We start from the raw sequence: 11,019 nt of genomic DNA on the forward strand, positions 1-11,019 counted from the left end.
GTCAATTTTTACTGAATTCAAATCGATGCTCAGAGAGAGTTATGACGATTTTACCTAGGTCACTTATTTGAGATGGAATTTTGGAGCTTGCAAAAACTCCGACTTCCTCTGATCATATATCTGAAAATATAGCGAACCAAGTTCTCAAGATCATACACGAAGTTCATCAATATTTCATCTCCACTTGGTTGTAATTTCAGCTTCTGAAGCCTTGTAAAACAAATATAGAAAAAGTTTCAAAATGACCTGTTTGAAGAAGCAAAACCCTAGAATCCAAAGCTTTGATTCCAAATGTTATACAACCAGATCACAAAATAAAAGAAAAGATAGATCAACGACTTAAAATTTATCCTCTTTGAGGGGGACACCTCCTTTACATTACATAAATGAATAATTCTTGGATGATAAAAATGATAACACCTCCTTGGAGGAGTCTAACGGGTTGCAATATAATCATAGCCTACATAAGAATAATAATGTAAGGACACAACAATAACAATAGTGGGCTTCTATGGGGCACACCAATAACAACATGGGGGATACATGGGAACAACAATAACAATAGGGGGCTACACTAAAAATAACAAGAAGGGGAATACACTAGTATTATAGGGATCTAACAATAAACCATTTGGCTCACACTCAAGATATTATGATTTAGGCCTTCAATCAACCAAACATCATTTACATTAGTCCTCTTCTCACCAAGATTGGCTTTACCACTTCCCAACACTCTTGCTGATTGATTACCTTCGAACAAAACATGACCAATATTGGTTTTATTGAGAATCTTTTTCTCCTATCTCCTGACATATGGTGTGAGCATCTGCTATCAATATACCAAATGTCATCCTCATCATGCGAACAAAGTGCAATGCCACAACTTCCAAGTTGTTGCTCCTTTTTCTTCCATGTGCTCCTTGGTCGGTTCCTTGGTTGTGCATTCTTCTTTAACTACTACTTTTGAACCGAATGCCTCAAGGATCTAGGCATATTACAATTCTTGGCCATGTGCCCAAAATTATGATGCACATAACAATTTATATGACCAATATATGTAGCCAAAGGATATGATCTTTTGCTGCTCATACTGGACCTCCACCTTCTCATGCTAGATCTACAATCAATGGCTTTGTGCTCAAACATGTTACTAATAAAACAATGACCATTACAATAACTTGTATACTTGAGTGTAGGCCCTCCTCTTGGTTGATCATACTATTGCATAGATGTGTGCATTCTCCTCCTATAAGCAGCTCCTACATGGCCAAAATTGGGACAGTTGAAGCACTCAATCTCGTCCATCAAGGGGGAAAAGGAGTTTTGACTTGTCCTCTGAAAAATTCCACCTTCAACCATAGGAGAAAATGGTCTTCTAGATGTAAAATATCCTTTTGATTTTATACTTTGCTGCTGTTGGTGAATTTTTTTTCTCTCTCCTTTCTTACTGCTATTACTGGTAACATTCTTTGTTGCAAGATTCTTTGTTTCTTCTTTGTTATTCTTTCCTGCATGCAAGCTTGTCTCACCCTTTTGAAAATTACTACCATATTTATTCACTACAATGTTGCTCTTTACTTGTTCCAATTGCTGGTCCTTTTCTTTAAGATCCTTCCATAATTTGTCAATTACACCTTCAAGTGCTTCAACATAATCCTTCTCAACTTTTTGCTTGTTGCAATTGACATCTTTTAACCTTTTCGATTATGCTAGCTGTGTCCTTAAGGTAGTGATATCTTCCTTGAGATATTTCTCCATTTTATTACAGATCTGCAAATTCTTCTCATGCTCCTTGCATGCATCAGTTAGTCTATCATTTCCACTAGAAAATTATTTAAAAATAACCATGGTAGATTCATATTCATCCTTAAGGACCATATAACTATGATCATCATCTTTTTCACTAACCAAATCTGAATCATTATCAACATTGCTATTAAAAATACAACTCAAAAGTAAATCAATGTGGCTTATACCTTCATATCTATTGTTGATGAGCCCCAATATTGCAACAATAATGCTGCAACTCCCAAGGCTACCAAATTAAATTATCAACCCGGGGTTCGTACAAACTTAAGAGGTGTCAGAACTATATGTGCAACTTGCAATGTGACCTTGTTTCGTTGATATGATGCAATGAAGTGAATGTCATAAAATCAAAGCTTAAACTAATTGTAGAAATGGAAATGATGCTTGCTCAAATTTAAGTGATAACCCTAGTTGCAGGAATGTAATGGTTATTCTAATTGCAGGAATGAAAAGTACTTGTCTATTTGAAAAATTTAAACCTTGTGCTACTTGCGACAATGTGAATCATTAGTCTAATTGTAGAATGTGAAAAGTTTCCTTGAGAAGAAACTAATCCTATGCAAGAACAAAAAATTGTAATTGAAATCCTCAGAACATGAATTCAAATAAATTGGCATAATCTACTTTACATTTGCAAATCACCCTCTTAATCACCATGTTCAAAGGTACTTAGCTGGAGTAACAAATTTCATATGCATTTCATAAGATAATCATCATTATCATTCAATCATTACAAAATTGTGTTTGCAGTGAGAAAAAAAGAAAGTTAAAAATTGTCTTTGGTCCTCTTTAATCATGGATTTAGAGCCTAGAGGTAATTATTCAAGCCTAAGGGACAAAAACCAAGCTTTTTGAGCGAATCTGGTCAAGTTTACATGATGCTACAAGATTTCCACTCCTCGAGATAACTTGACAAATTCACAAGAAAATCAAATGAAAACGAGATGGTAAACATTTTTTATTAATTAGGATGTCCTAAGACTCCATTCCAAGTGGAATCACTCAAAAATACCCCTGTTAACATGTGCTAAAAAATAGTAGAAAATTACTACTGTAAAACCAAAAATTCAAGAATTAGTGAGCTAGTTAACCTATTAAATGCCTAACCTGATCAAGTGAAAATGCTATGGGGTAAATTTTGTTATTAACTTGAATACAAGTGGAATGAACTCAAATTAATCTCATTAATACAATAAAAAAAAATCGGAAAATTATTACTATTTTGCTACAAGAGACTACAAAAATTCTAGATTTGTGAACTAGCAAACCAATCCAAGTAGCTCAATGATGAATATGAATTTTAAAAGTGTTTCTAAGTATGAATCATGTATGTGACTTTGTAAATAACCTGCAAAACAACTCACTTCAATCATTTAACCAATATGACCTACAACAAAAAAAGCATGAATAGTAAATGAAAAAATAAGAGATGTAAATGAAAGCATTCAAAGAAGATAAAAAAATTGTACAAGAGGGATCTGAGCCTCCTGTGATGACTAAGCCCAAAAATACTCAAAGTCTTATGAAGGAAAAAAAAATTAGAAGCTAAAAATGGCACCAAACTTCATTATTTGAATCAATCCAAGTACATCTCTGCTAGAAATGAAAGTGGAGTTGCTAAATAACAAGTTTTATCCAAAAGAAGACTAATAAATATCTGCCCCTATAGGAAAATTTGAATTGGTACTTATACAAAGTGACGAGGAAGCATTCTCCTTAAAAGGAGGCAACTTTCCCCTCCAAAATCCCTCAAAAAGTGGATCTAGTTCCCAACACTATGAATTTGCATTAAATGACAAGGAGCACATTCCTAGATTTTTTAAATCGTTGGAGCTCCAACATTTGTGCAATAATTTCATAATATATTTTTCATTTATTATCCCATATTGGTCCATCTTGTAGAAGGGAGAAAGCCCATATATTATCTCATTCAAAATTTACTCAATATTATGCAAAAATAAATAATATTAGGCACATAATAAGCAAGGATATACCAAATTCCTAAGGACCCATTAATACTACGAATTGACTCTATTATGTGTAAGTAAGGGGGTCAAATACATGTTTTAAGTGTTTATAAATATAAAATGGGCCTAATGAAATAAACAATTATGGGGCCCATCATCTCCCCCCTATTGAAATTGTTGCCCACCCTTGAGAAACTTAGCCTTCTTCTTCTTCCCCGCCTTTTTCATGGTGTCCTTTGGTATCTTCTTGATTTATTAGGTATTTTTAGAGGCAGTTTCTTGTAAATATGATTCAACCATGTATGACCCTGCTATAGGCGGCCACTCTGATCCTGATACTACTTTGATGGGTAGACTTGGTGATGTTGTCCTTCCCTCTCTTTCCCTTATAATTGTCCCCACTATGGAGGTGTCCTTTCTGTCTCTCTTTTATTAGAACCACTCCCCATGACTCTCATTGTAATTTTTTCAAAGTTTTGCAAGGAAATTCTCCTAGCAATTATAAATTTTAGGGATTTTCTGAGCCAATTTCCTTAAGAGGACAAAAAAACAACTTATTTTTGTTGGCCATGGAAAGGAAAAATTGCATTCCCAACTTAAAATCAAGTCCATTCCCTACTAGCATGCTCAATTCACAAGGAATATTAATACTTCAATTTATTTTTCAAAGATTTACTACAAGATGTTCTATGGACAAAAAATTTAACAAGTGTGCAAGCTTTTTGTCCACAAGTGGTGAGGAAAAATAGGTACTTACCCTTCCCTTAGAGTTCCTTTGTGACTCTATGGTTTTGTGGAAAAAATTGTTCAATTTTAGGCTCTTTTTCACCCCTATGGAAAATCCTATAACATTTGAGAGCAATCCTGTAGCATGCAGTTTGAATCCTGTAGCACACAATCTTAATCTTGTAGCAGTTTATAGGACCTTTGGTATAGGTAGCTTAACTCTTGACGGTGGTTGTGGGTCTCCTTGCCTTTATGGTTTCAATAACATCAAGGTGTTTCTTGCTCATAAATATTGAGAATAACCATTGAATCCTTATAAAAATATTTGATAAACTATCTGGGTTGCAACTCTGATGAATTAAGAGCTCTTCCCCTTGGAGGATTTATCACTATGCAACTTTGATGATCTCTGTAACAACATAGTTACTTCATACTCTGATTTCATGGAATTTCCTTCAATGTATGATGCAATTCTAGTTGATTTTAGCCTCGACTGGTAACCCTGTATTTTTTTTTTATGAGTAGCAAAGCTCCTTTTGTTCTCCAGGGTGATGAAAACTAGGTTGGATGAAAGCAAGGCTAGTGGGAGATGAAAACAAGGCTAGGTAAATATTGAGTTTGGTGAATATTTTAGCTTATGGATGGCTTCCTTTATTGAATCTTGATACTTAGACACGCAAAAGAGAAATTACATAGCACTCATGAAGCCCAAAGAATTCGATTAAATACCTTGCCTACCTGTGGAGCTGCTTGACAGTGTTGATGTTTTGGATTGAAGACTTATATTGTAGGTGTTGTTGGAGCCAAAGACTCTGTTGCAGGTGCTACATGGTGGCCCGATTCATCATTAATGCTTGTTGTTAGAGGTTGATTGCTGATGTGCTGATCCTTTGATGCCTGCATGGTAGATCTAAATATGAGTGAGGCTATTCTTGAGTGTCTTCTGTGAGGTTATTTCTATCTTCCTTGCTTCCTACAATTGCTTTGAGAAAATACAATTCTTTAAATCTACTTTTTTTATTAAATCTTGATGATGCAGGTCATTCTGGATGCATGTGCTCTTATTTGGATCATATGCTTTTATTTGTTGGGTGAACAAGGATCCTATAGTAGCTTGTAGAGGGACCTATAGCTGCCCAAAATCATGGTTTTGAATTCTCCAATGCTCCATGGTGATTGACTTCTAGATCTAGTGCTTTAGTTATGGTTTGTAGGAGATGTGAAAACTTCTACATGACTGTGTTTCTTCCTGTAGTAGTCACACAAACCATACTAATACCTCTCATATTTCCTAATATCACTTTAATTTTTTTTTGATAATTTATAAGAATGTTAAGGATGCATTTTAGAGACCTTTGTGGTGATAGGAGAGGTGGATGAAGGGGTGAAAGATATGGTTTTTGATGGAAAACACTGAATTTTAGGATGGAGAAGTGACTAAATGGCGTGGAGGATGGATGATGGTGGTGTGGTGGACTTATTTTTTCATTCCATCAAGGAAATCATAATATATGCCCCCTCTCTCTATGCCGATCACAATCTTGTAGAAATTCTGGCTAATCCTATAGCATTACAAGACAATCTTATAGCATACTTGCTTAATACATATCTCTCAATAGTAAATCAGATTGAGCTGAAATTTTTTGAGCATGTTACCATCATCCTTATGCATCTCCCCATAAAACATCTTGGCCAATGGATGCACAAATCTCAAGAAAAATGAAAATGGTTGTAGGTGATGGAGGCTAATATTAAAATGTATGTACTGGAATTTTCTGAAATTTCTTGAGCATGTTACTATCATTCTTATGCATCTCCCCATGAAATATATCAACAAAAATATGCATGGTTTTTGAGATATGGTCAAAAAAATATCTGCCCTATCTATTTTGACAGTCTTGTAGCAAAATAAAAGTTTGTTGTAGCATTTCAGGATAATGAGGAAAATGAGTGGGAAAGGCTTGGGAATGATGGGAAATGTCATGGAAATGGATGTGGGTGTTGGATTGAAATGGAGATGGTCCCGTTGGAGAATTTGGGCAAAGGGGGAGAAAGCCCAAGTTTTACTTCCTTTGACTAGGCTTTTTATCAATTTTTTTCTTTTGGTGCTAAATTGTTCTGGTTGCTTGCAAAGGTTGGAGAGGCCCTGCATTCATCAGAGAGAGATAAATGGAGCAATATTTTTTACCTTTTTTCATAGGCATACTAGTTGCCTCAATGAGGTTTTCAACTAGTAGGTCTAGCTAAGCGCCTCAAAGGATGTTTTCAACTAGTAGGTCTAGCTAAGCGCCTCAAAGGAGGTTTTCACCCAGGATTTTTTTCCTTTTTTTTTCTTTTTTATTTTTTATTTCCAGCTCATTGACTGCATCAAGGAGGTTTTCAATCAGTGAGCCAATATCAGGTGCTTGATATTTTATTATAATCCTCTTATTTTTTTGTTTTTCCATTTTTTATTTCCATTTTGCCATCACACTCTACTTGAAAAAAAAATCTCTTTAAAGTACAAGAACACTTCAAATGGAGCCATGTGCACATCAAGATGATAGATAAATTAATGTTTAGAATCACATGCTTTGACATGTACCTGAATGTGAGAGACCAATTGCTTTGATGGTGTCAAGAATTGTTGAAGAAGAGTGTGTTGCTGCAACTTAGTGATTGTTTGGAACCATATTTCAATATGGTTGTGATGCCCTTGATTCTATTTCTTATCTAGATCATCTTGTATGTCTTATTCTTCCATGACATTCAAATATTCTTATTTTTGTTGATATAATGGTAAGTATAATGTAACTTTCTCAATCTATGATTGTAATGTCTGCGTTCCATCCAATGCAACCTGTGATTCTTTGGTCTCCTCATTTGAATCTTATTTTTCTGAATGTTGTCCTTCAATGACATCAAGAGAATATTTTTTGCAATAATCTTCTTGAGCTAAGATGAATACCATTTAGATCAAAAGGAGTTTTTTGGAAATGTTGTACCTCAACATTGTAAGTGGGTTGAGTTACTAGATTGTTTGGGTTCAGAAATGGTTGTACAAGTAGTTGAGCGGGAGTAGATATTTGAGATGGATGTGGTTGAGGCTGTGATTGTGTTGGATGTGGATGGTAGGGATAACATGGAGTTGGGTATGGAGGATATTAAAGAAAATATTGAGGATATTGTGGATTTTTCCCATAAGGTCCTTGCCAACCTTGTTGCCAAGATTGGTTTTGGGGTTGAGATGGCCAAGGTTTCCGAGGTATGGGTGTGTTCCAATTACTTTGAGATGGATGTGCATAACATTGAAATTGTGAATTAGGTTCTTGCATCATACTAGGTTGACTAGATTTCCATGGTATTCTTGGAGCTACATAAGAGATATGGTTTGGTGATTGACTTGCTCCATTGTCCTCTTGGTAAACTTCATTCAACCTTGGCAATGATTGGAGATATTTAATATCATTTGATTCTACATGGATAACACAAATATCAACGTCTTCTTTTTTCTCATTTTTCATTTTTAACATTTCTACTTGTTCACATAGATTGCTAAGAATTTATGTTTTAAATTTATCAAGAAAATTTCCAAGTTCTACTTGACTTATCGATCTCGACGTTGATTTACTTACTCTTTCCCTTCCTCTTGATATGCACTTTCATATTTCACAAATTTCTTCAAATGATAATTGTTATACATCATATCTACTCATTAGATCAAGGAGATCAATCCAATCACCCCTAGTTTTTCCAAGTAAGAGAGTTTTTAGTGTGTCAAATCATAATTCTCTCTATTAGATCCTCAAGGCTCTCATCTTATCTTTGAGTCATTCTAAAGATTTTTTCTTTAAGATAATGATATTTATATTTTTCTATAAATATCTTTTTCATATCATTCCATGATCTTATTGAATTAGTCCCTAAACTCATGAACCATTTAAGAGCTCTATCCTTCAATGTTGCTAGAAACAATTTCAATTTTTGAGTGTTTAATAAGTAACCATAAGATCTACAAAGGATTTTGAAATTCAAAGAGAAAGGTTTCCGGATCCTCTGACCTCATACCATGGAAGTTGGGAATGAAAGATGGAGGGATGTTCTTCATATGAACACTGATAACAATATCTTAAATGGGAAATCCAAGTGGACCTTTTTCAATGTCATCATCTTCATCCATTTCTTTTTCATTCTGTACCATCTCTTCTTCTTCTACATGCAAATGTGGATGGTGATGTGGTTCTTACTACACCATGTGATTAAATAGGTGTTATAACATAATTTAACAATCCTATAGACTTGATGCTCCTTTATGGCCTTGGGAAGTCCATTTTCCCATGTAAACTTGAATTTATACTAAAAAGCTATATTTCAAATTCCATACACGACTCTACCCACAAAAAAACACATACATATGCAGGTCCCATAACACTATACTTGTTTATACATTTTTAATATGAAAAAAAATAAATAAAATTATATTTTTCGGGTGGGGTTTACGGGTTTTACCGAGAGCCCACTTACAAGATCCTGTGGCCTAACTGAAATAACCAATTTGAGGTTGTATATATAAACCTCTTTGCTAGGCCTAATTGATATGAAAAGAGAGATATCGACATTACACTCGATCCCCCCTAGATCAAGTCTATTTTTCCTGTGCCTCTTGCACTCCCAATCTCTAGGAAACCTTGGTTTCCTTTGCAGAGATGCTCAACCTCCTTATCTTACATCTTCTTGCACCTATTAGAGAGGTTCTATTCATGGCTCAGGTTGGATGGATCTAGAGGAAGGCTTCGTTGGTGCCTTTGGCTTGGACCAGGTTGTATCTATCTTGTACTTACTGCTGTTAATCAATAAAGAAGCTCATGTCTTGTTCCCGATATATGTTGTCATCTTGAATGGTTATACATGATGATCTAACATATTATTATGCATGCACGTTGAATTATCTATTATGTATATGCTTCTATGATTGATTTGTGGGTCTACACATATTGGAGGAAGTAGAGGGTTTTTACCCTACGAGAACATCTTCAAACATAGGACCCTCGGGTATGTCTCTTGATTGGTATATTATTTCAAGTGTTCAAATTCAACACATCTATTCACACTTGTTATATTGTATTGGGTTACCTTGACACACATTATCATTATTGGTGAGTTGTCTTGCGTTTTTTAACAATATACATCAATGAAATAATCAAACGATTTCTCACATGGTCAGATTAAACTCATTTATTCCCATGGTGTAGAAATGTACCATCTACAGTCGATGAAGACCTTAGGTTGTGTCAACATCTTGGTTCACTTGACAACTCCTTCAGTTTTCTGCCAGTGACACCTTTCATCTATATATGTTTCAATATTTCTTAACAACGTCTTATATGTTGGCACTCGGGTTTATGTAGTAAAACTATTCCAACTATATGACTTGCTACTCTTATGATGATAAATTATGAAACATCATTGACCATACATTCTTTTATTTGATATTGAGACATAGCTCCGTTGTGTTCTTCCGCAATTATTATTTGATTATCCACTATGTATACTTCAACTCATTTTGTACACTTATGTATACATTTTGGATCTGTATTATACTTGATCAACGAACATGCTTTACTACTTCTAAGCATGAGTATGCTTGCCTCAGACATGAGTTTTCTTTCTGAATCCTTCCACAGGTATTTGATGGGTTAGAATTTGGTGATATCCTCCCAGTTTTTTGAATGAATCCTCTCAATTTAATTAATATATTTCATCCATCATGTTCCCCTATGACCTCATATATTAAGGGGCATATATTATAGCATCATTCAACACTCTTGTAGACCTAATGCTCTTTTATGGCCCTAGGCAGTCCTTTTCCCATGTAGACTTGACTTTATACTAAAAAAAATGTATTTCAAATTCCATACACGACTCTGCCCACACAAAAATGTGTACATACATGGGTCCCATAACACTATACCCATGTATACATTTTTAAATATGAAAAAATAAAATAAAATGCTATTTTTCGGGCGGGTTTACGGGTTTTACTGAGATCCCACCTACAGGAGCCTGTGGCCTAACTGAAATAACCAATTTGAGGTGGTATATATACACCCCTTGGGTAGGCCTAATTGATATGAAAAGAGAGATATCGACATTATACTCAATTTCCCCCAAATCAAGTCTGCTTTTCCCGTGCCTCCTGCACTCCCAATCTCTAGGAAACCTTAGATTTCTTTGTAGAAATGATCAACCTCCTTATCTAGCATCTTCTGCCCTATTAGTGAGGTTGTTTTCATGGCTTAGGCTGGACAGATCCAGATGGAGGCTTCATCAGTGCCTTTGGCTTGGATCAAGTTGTATCTATCCTGTACTTATCGCTGTTAATCAATAAAGAAGCTCATGTCTTATTCCCGATATATGTTTTCATCTTTTGAATGATAGTCTGAATGGTTATACATGATGATCTAACATATTCTTATGCATTCACGTTGAATTATCTATTATGTATACACTTATGTGATTAATTTTCAGGTCTGCACTT

This window comes from Pinus tabuliformis, chromosome 9 (assembly GCF_031772625.1).
Source record: "Pinus tabuliformis cultivar Carrire ecotype Pingquan chromosome 9, CPIR1, whole genome shotgun sequence".
Classification (NCBI taxonomy): Eukaryota; Viridiplantae; Streptophyta; class Pinopsida; order Pinales; family Pinaceae; genus Pinus; species Pinus tabuliformis.